This window comes from Oncorhynchus nerka, unplaced genomic scaffold (assembly GCF_034236695.1).
Source record: "Oncorhynchus nerka isolate Pitt River unplaced genomic scaffold, Oner_Uvic_2.0 unplaced_scaffold_1336, whole genome shotgun sequence".
Taxonomy (NCBI): Eukaryota; Metazoa; Chordata; class Actinopteri; order Salmoniformes; family Salmonidae; genus Oncorhynchus; species Oncorhynchus nerka.
In genome coordinates, this window is record NW_027040011.1 from 81,009 (window position 1) to 90,000 (window position 8,992).

Consider the following 8,992-nt stretch of genomic DNA (forward strand, 5'->3'; position numbering starts at 1 on the left):
CTAGGCTACCTGACGCCCCTCCACTCTAACCACTAGGCTACCTGACGCCCCTCCACTCTGACCACTAGGCTACCTGCCGCCCCTCCACTCTGACCACTAGGCTACCTGTCTCCCCTACACTCTAACCACTAGGCTACCTGCCGCCCCTCCACTCTGACCACTAGGCTACCTGTCTCCCTACACTCTAACCACTAGTCTACCTGTCGTCCCTCCCCTCTAACCACTAGGATACCTGTCTCCCCTACACTCTAACCACTAGGATACCTGACGCCCCTACACTCTAACCACTAGTCTTCCTGCCGTCCCTCCACTCTAACCACTAGGATACCTGACGCCTCTACACTCTAACCACTAGGATACCTGACGCCCCTACACTCTAACCACTAGGCTACCTGCCGTCCCTACACTCTAACCACTAGGATACCTGACGCCTCTACACTCTAACCACTAGGATACCTGACGCCCCTACACTCTAACCACTAGGCTACCTGCCGTCCCTACACTCTAACCACTAGGCTACCTGCCGTCCCTCCACTCTAACCACTAGGCTACCTGCCGTCCCTCCACTCTGACCACTAGGCTACCTGACGCCTCTACACTCTGACCACTAGGCTACCTGCCGTCCCTACACTCTAACCACTAGGCTACCTGACGCCCCTACACTCTAACCACTAGGCTACCTGACGCCCCTACACGCTAACCACTAGGCTACCTGACGCCCCTACACTCTAACCACTAGGCTACCTGACGCCCCTACACTCTAACCACTAGGCTACCTGCCGTCCCTACACTCTAACCACTAGGCTACCTGACGCCCCTACACTCTAACCACTGAGCTACCTGACGTCCCTACACTCTAACCACTAGGCTACCTGCCGCCTCTACACTCTAACCACTAGGCTACCTGCCGCCCCTCCACTCTAACCACTAGGCTACCTGCCGCCCCTACACTCTAACCTCTGGGCTACCTGTCGCCCCACACTCTAACCACTAGGCACCTGACGCCCCCACTCTAACCTCTAGGCATTTGAATCCTCCTAACTCTAACCACTAGGCTACCTTAAGCCCCTCCACTCTAACCACTAGGCTACCTGGTGTCCCAACACTCTAACCACTAGGCTACCTGCGCCCCTCCCTCTAACCACTAGGCTACCTGACAGTCCCAACACTCCCACTGGCTACCTGCCGCCCCTATTTCAATCACTAGGCTACCTGACGTCCCAACACTCTAACCACTGGCACCTGCCGTGCCCAAGACTCTAACCTCTAGGGAAGATGATTGAGGTGGACACTCTAACCTCTAGGCTACCTGGCGCCCCTACACTCTAACCACTAGGCTACCTGACGCCCCTCCACTCTAACCACTAGGCTACCACGTCCCTCCACTCTAACCTCTAGGCTACCTGCCGTCCCTCCTCTAACCACTAGGCTAACCTGACACCCCTCCCTCCTCTAACCACTAGGCGACCTGCCGGGGAGGTCTAACCACTGGCTACCTGCAGTCCCTAACTCTAACCACTATCACCTGTCTCCCCATGTCTCCTTGGCATCCAACACCACCAGGCCATTTGAATCCTCCTAAACTGGTCACGTGACTTTAAGAAACCTCCAGTAGTGTCCAGGTGCACCGTTACAGCACTGGCGGGTGGTGATGCATCACCTGTTTTACGCCATGCTTCTCTGACAACAGTTTATCCCATGTTCAATGTATTTCACATTGACCTCTAACCCCCACCCCATTTCATATTTCCTGTGTCAGGTGCTGGTGCCCAAGGGTCAGAGTTCAAGGGAAGATGATTGAGGTGGAGATCTTCCAGGCGGCAAGCACTTCCTGAAGGGAAGACCACTGGGCTCAGCTCCGTAGTGTCAATCACTCCCTCCATCGCCGAGCCGCTGCAGCAGGGGGAGGTGTCTGGGCTCAGTCAGGTAACCTATTCAATCACTCCCTCCATCGCCGAGCCGCTGCAGCAGGGGAGGTGTCTGGGCTCAGTCAGGTAACCTATTCAATCACTCCCTCCATCGCCGAGCCGCTGCAGCAGGGGAGGTGTCTGGGCTCAGTCAGGTAACCTATTCAATCACTCCCTCCATCGCCGAGCCGCTGCAGCAGGGGAGGTGTCTGGGCTCAGTCAGGTAACCTATTCAATCACTCCCTCCATCGCCGAGCCGCTGCAGCAGGGGGAGGTGTCTGGGCTCAGTCAGGTAACCTATTCAATCACTCCCTCCATCGCCGAGCCGCTGCAGCAGGGGGAGGTGTCTGGGCTCAGTCAGGTAACCTATTCAATCACTCCCTCCATCGCCGAGCCGCTGCAGCAGGGGGAGGTGTCTGGGCTCAGTCAGGTAACCTTTTCAATACGACTGTGTTTGTGTCTCCTCTGTCAGCTCCTATTAGAGCTACAAATCTAAATCAAATCATCTATTGTCTTATACACAGTGTAAGGGGATAAAGAATATGTACATAAAGATATATGAATGAGTGATGGTACAGGGCAGCATACAGTAGATGGTATTGAGTGCAGTATATACATATGAGATGAGTATGTAAACAAAGTGGCATAGTTAAAGTGGCTAGTGATACATGTATTACATAAAGATGCAGTAGATGATATAGAGTACAGTATATACGTATACATATGAGATGAATAATGTAGGGTAAGTAACATTATATAAGGTAGCATTGTTTAAAGTGGCTAGTGATATATTTTACATCATTTCCCATCAATTCCCATTATTAAAGTGGCTGGAGTTGAGCGGTAGCTCTCTCAGACAGGAGAATATCTACGGCAAAAGTTAACAATGGAACAGACATACAGCAAAATGGTTATTTATTTCCATATAGGATTTGTTGTTTTTATTGTTGTTCTGCGTGAAATAAAAGAGTCTTTCAAGCCAGTTTACTCTGAGTCTGGCAGGGTTTACTTCAGGGGCAGCCATCACACTCTGAGTCTGGCAGGGTTTACTTCAGGGGCAGCCATCACACTCTGAGTCTGGCAGGGTTTACTTCAGGGGCAGCCATCACACTCTGAGTCTGGCAGGGTTACTTCAGGGGCAGCCATCACACTCTGAGTCTGGCAGGGTTTACTTCAGGGGCAGCCATCACACTCTGAGTCTGGCAGGGTTTACTTCAGGGGCAGCCATCACACTCTGAGCTGGCAGGGTTTACTTCAGGGGCAGCCATCACACTCTGAGCTGGCAGGGTTTACTTCAGGGGCAGCCATCACACTCTGAGCTGGCAGGGTTTACTTCAGGGGCAGCCATCACACTCTGAGCTGGCAGGGTTTACTTCAGGGGCAGCCATCACACTCTGAGCTGGCAGGGTTTACTTCAGGGGCAGCCATCACACTCTGAGTTGTTTCTCCAAGTTCCTCCAATAGCTGCCTTTTCTTCCCGGGAACCAAAGTGCAAGGTGATTTGAAATGATTGGAAGCCGTAACTACATGACTGTTATTGCTATTAGTCGAGGCTTGGAAATGACATTTCATTCACTGCGTCAATCCGCCTGAACAAAGTGTGAAGTCTTTCCTACTTAATGCCTTGTCACATCAATGGCCCTATTGAATTCAGCTAGAGGTTCAAGTATTTTCTTTTCAGCAGGAAGCTGGTAGGCCGAGCGATCTCAGGTCGTCAAAGGGCATGTCTTCCCATTGGCTTACCAGGTTGAATAAAGGCAATACGTTAATAAAAGAATGGCATTAACAGAAAAAGACATTATGAACAGGGGAGAAGGTCTCCCATTCAGTCAGCGTGAAGGCAGTAACTACCTGAATTAGTGTTGTCACGATACCAGGAAGCAAAGGAAACGAAACAGGAAGCGGTCTAAATGTCTCAAGGAATTAACCTTCTTAATGTTGGACAAAACAGCCTTCCTTATCTTGTCACCCAGAGTCACATTTCATTTATTTTTGCAAGCTATAGCACACAGTATTTTTTATTTTTACAAAAGTAGATTTTAGAGCACAGATTTGAGTCTGTTTCGTGTTTTCTTTTTTTGCCGAGGAACTTCTAGTATGGTGGAATGGTGACACTGGAATGGTGACACTGGAATGGTGACACTGGAATGGTGACACTGGAAGGGTGACATTGGAATGGTGACACTGGAATGGTGACACTGGAATGGTGACATTGGAATGGTGACACTGGAATGGTGACACTGGAATGGTGACACTGGAATGGTGACACTGAAATGGTGACATTGGAATGGTGACACTGGAATGGTGACACTGGAATGGTCACACTGGAATGGTCACACTGGAATGGTGACATTGGAATGGTGACACTGGAATGGTGACAACACCAATCTGAATAGATAAGACTAGTCCACTCCGGAGTGTCTGGTAGAATGAAGGACTTGATTTAGGCTCTCTAGAGATGCTTAAATGAAGCTGCTAGTGAAACTCTCCTCTCCTCTCTCAGCCTCATTGACTATTGGTCTAAAGTAGTCCTACTATATACAGTAGGGAATTGGGTGCCAGTCTGAACTCACACTGTGTCTGCTCCTAGGCCATCTGTTCCTCCCTACAATAGTTCTTAGATAGAATTCACGGACGGGACAGACATGCAGTAGGGCAGGCCACTCCATCTTTTAATCACTTTAATCACTGGTTTTATAAATGGAGCCTTAAGTACCGTCTATCAGCCTGACAGGTCCTTCTCTAGACGATGCCTTAAGTACTGTCTATCTGCCTGACAGGTCCTTCTCTAGACGATGCCTTAAGTACTGTCTATCTGCCTGACAGGTCCTTCACTAGATGATGCCTTAAATACTGTCTATCAGCCTGACAGGTCCTTCTCTAGACGATGCCTTAAATACTGTCTATCAGCCTGACAGGTCCTTCACTAGATGATGTCTTAAATACAGGTCCTACTATCTATCTGCCTGACAGGTCCTACTATCTATCAGCCTGACAGGTCCTACTATCTATCTGCCTGACAGGTCCTTCACTAGATCATGCCTTAAATACTATCTATCAGCCTGACAGGTCCTACTATCTATCAGCCTGACAGGTCCTTCACTAGATGATGCCTTAAATACTATCTATCAGCCTGACAGGTCCTACTATCTATCAGCCTGACAGGTCCTTCACTAGATGATGCCTTAAATACTATCTATCAGCCTGACAGGTCCTACTATCTATCAGCCTGACAGGTCCTTCACTAGATGATGCCTTAAATACAGGTCCTACTATCTATCAGCCTGACAGGTCCTACTATCTATCAGCCTGACAGGTCCTACTATCTATCAGCCTGACAGGTCCTACTATCTATCAGCCTGACAGGTCTTACTATCTATGTGCCTGACAGGTCCTACTATCTATCTGCCTGACAGGTCCTACTATCTATCAGCCTGACAGGTCCTACTATCTATCAGCCTGACAGGTCCTACTATCTATCTGCCTGACAGGTCCTACTATCTATCAGCCTGACAGGTCCTACTATCTATCAGCCTGACAGGTCCTACTATCTATCAGCCTGACAGGTCCTACTATCTATCTGCCTGACAGGTCCTACTATCTATCAGCCTGACAGGTCCTACTATCTATCAGCCTGACAGGTCCTACTATCTATCTGCCTGACAGGTCCTACTATCTATCTGCCTGACAGGTCCTACTATCTATCAGCCTGACAGGTCCTACTATCTATCAGCCTGACAGGTCCTACTATCTATCAGCCTGACAGGTCTTACTATCTATGTGCCTGACAGGTCCTACTATCTATCTGCCTGACAGGTCCTACTATCTATCAGCCTGACAGGTCCTACTATCTATCAGCCTGACAGGTCCTACTATCTATCAGCCTGACAGGTCCTACTGTCTATCAGCCTGACAGGTCCTACTATCTATCTGCCTGACAGGTCTTACTATCTATCAGCCTGACAGGTCCTACTGTCTATCTGCCTGACAGGTCCTGCTGTCTATCAGCCTGACAGGTCCTACTATCTATCTGCCTGACAGGTCTTACTATCTATCAGCCTGACAGGTCCTACTGTCTATCTGCCTGACAGGTCCTACTGTCTATCAGCCTGACAGGTCCTACTATCTATCTGCCTGACAGGTCCTTCACTAGATGGTTCAGCAGCTAATCACTCAGAGCCCTTCTGTATGATTCATACTCTCAATTAAAAAATAATCAACTCTTTTAAGGTTTATTATTTCAGATATCTTTAAAATGTAAATGAAATGGGCAGCTTGAAGAGCTATTTCAGAATTGGAAGAAGTTAGTGAACCCTGTTTTTTATCCATCTAACATACATTAGTGTGCAGCAGACACTCAGACACTCAGTGTATACAAACATAGACACATAGGTGCACAACGTAGCCTGACCTGTACAGTACATTGGGGGGCATACATTTTCTGTGAGTGTGAGTCAGTGGGTCTGCAGGCTAAGATGTGGTCAGATCAGAGCCAGGGCTCTCAGTGGGTCTGCAGGCTAAGATGTGGTCAGATCAGAGCCAGGGCTCTCAGTGGGTCTGCAGGCTAAGATGTGGTCAGATCAGAGCCAGGGCTCTCAGTGGGTCTGCAGGCTAAGATGTGGTCAGATCAGAGCCAGGGCTCTCAGTGGGTCTGCAGGCTAAGATGTGGTCAGATCAGAGCCAGGGCTCTCAGTGGGTCTGCAGGCTAAGATGTGGTCAGATCAGAGCCAGGGCTCTCAGTGGGTCTGCAGGCTAAGATGTGGTCAGATCAGAGCCAGGGCTCTCAGTGGGTCTGCAGGCTAAGATGTGGTCAGATCAGAGCCAGGGCTCTCAGTGGGTCTGCAGGCTAAGATGTGGTCAGATCAGAGCCAGGGCTCTCAGTGGGTCTGCAGGCTAAGATGTGGTCAGATCAGAGCCAGGGCTCTCAGTGGGTCTGCAGGCTAAGATGTGGTCAGATCAGAGCCAGGGCTCTCAGTGGGTCTGCAGGCTAAGATGTGGTCAGATCAGAGCCAGGGCTCTCAGTGGGTCTGCAGGCTAAGATGTGGTCAGATCAGAGCCAGGGCTCTCAGTGGGTCTGCAGGCTAAGATGTGGTCAGATCAGAGCCAGGGCTCTCAGTGGGTCTGCAGGCTAAGATGTGGTCAGATCAGAGCCAGGGCTCTCAGTGGGTCTGCAGGCTAAGATGTGGTCAGATCAGAGCCAGGGCTCTCAGTGGGTCTGCAGGCTAAGATGTGGTCAGATCAGAGCCAGGGCTCTCAGTGGGTCTGCAGGCTAAGATGTGGTCAGATCAGAGCCAGGGCTCTCAGTGGGTCTGCAGGCTAAGATGTGGTCAGATCAACATTAGTGTGCAGCACACACTCAGACACTCAGACAGGCAGTGTTTACAAACATAGACACATAGGTGCACAGCGTAGCCTGACCTGTACAGTACCATGGGGGGGGGGGGGCATATATACAGAATGTACCGGTACAGAGTCAATGTGGAAGGTGTATACAGGGGGTACCGGTACAGAGTCAATGTGGAGGCTATATACAGGGGGTAACGGTACAGAGTCAATGTGGAGGCTATATACAGGGGGTAACGGTACAGAGTCAATGTGGAGGCTATATACAGGGGTAACGGTACAGAGTCAATGTGGAGGCTATATACAGGGGGTAACGGTACAGAGTCAATGTGGAGGCTAGATACAGGTGGTACCGGTACAGAGTCAATGTGGAGGCTATATACAGGTGGTACCGGTACCGAGTCAATGTGGAGGCTATATACAGGTGGTACCTTCACCGAGTCAATGTGGAGGCTATATACAGGGGTACCGGTACAGAGTCAATGTGGAGGCTATATACAGGGGGTAACGGTACAGAGTCAATGTGGAGGCTATATACAGGGGGTACCGGTACAGAGTCAATGTGGAGGCTATATACAGGGGGTAACGGTACAGAGTCAATGTGGAGGCTATATACAGGGGGTAACGGTACAGAGTCAATGTGGAGGCTATATACAGGGTGTTACGGTACAGAGTCAATGTGGAGGCTATATACAGGGTGTTACGGTACAGAGTCAATGTGGAGACTATATACAGGGGGTACCGGTACAGAGTCAATGTGGAGGCTATATACAGGGTGTTACGGTACAGAGTCAATGTGGAGGCTATATACAGGGGGGTACTGGTACAGAGTCAATGTGGAGACTATATACAGGGGGTACCGGTACAGAGTCAATGTGGAGGCTATATACAGGGGGTACTGGTACAGAGTCAATGTGGAGGCTATATACAGGGGGTACTGGTACAGAGTCAATGTGGAGACTATATACAGGTGGTACCGGTACAGAGTCAATGTGGAGGCTATATACAGGGGGTACCGGTACAGAGTCAATGTGGAGGCTATATACAGGGGGTACCGGTACAGAGTCAATGTGGAGGCTATATACAGGGAGTACCGGTACAGAGTCAATGTGGAGGCTATATACAGGGGGTACCGGTACAGAGTCAATGTGGAGGCTATATACAGGGGGGTACTGGTACAGAGTCAATGTGGAGGCTATATACAGGGGGGTACTGGTACAGAGTCAATGTGGAGACTATATACAGGTGGTACCGGTACAGAGTCAATGTGGAGGCTATATACAGGGGTACCGGTACAGAGTCAATGTGGAGGCTATATACAGGGGGTACCGGTACAGAGTCAATGTGGAGGCTATATACAGGGAGTACCGGTACAGAGTCAATGTGGAGGCTATATACAGGGGGTACCGGTACAGAGTCAATGTGGAGGCTATATACAGGAGGTACCGGTACAGAGTCAATGTGGAGGCTATATACAGGGAATACCGGTACAGAGTCAATGTGGAGGCTATATACAGGGGGTACCGGGTACAGAGTCAATGTGGAGGCTATATACAGGGGGTACCGATACAGAGTCAATGTGGAGGCTATATACAGGGTGTTACAGAGTCAATGTGCGGGGGGCACCGGTATTGAGGTGATATGTACATGTAGGTGGAGTTATTAAAGTGACTATGCATAGATAATAACAGAGAGTAGCAGCAACGTAAAAGAGGGGGGGGGTTGGCAATGCAAATAGTCTG

The 8,992-nt window shown here is 49.7% G+C and overlaps 1 long non-coding RNA gene across 1 annotated transcript in view; it reads left to right on the forward strand.

Annotated features, from left to right (window-relative positions):
* Positions 1-2,281: 2,281 nt before the first annotated feature.
* The window catches only part of LOC135568915 (uncharacterized), a 38,522-nt gene continuing 31,811 nt past the window's right edge, over positions 2,282-8,992 (forward strand). Inside the window, exon 1 of the long non-coding RNA XR_010462763.1 lies at positions 2,282-2,337. This is a non-coding gene — a long non-coding RNA (uncharacterized LOC135568915). The remainder of the gene's footprint in view (positions 2,338-8,992) is intronic.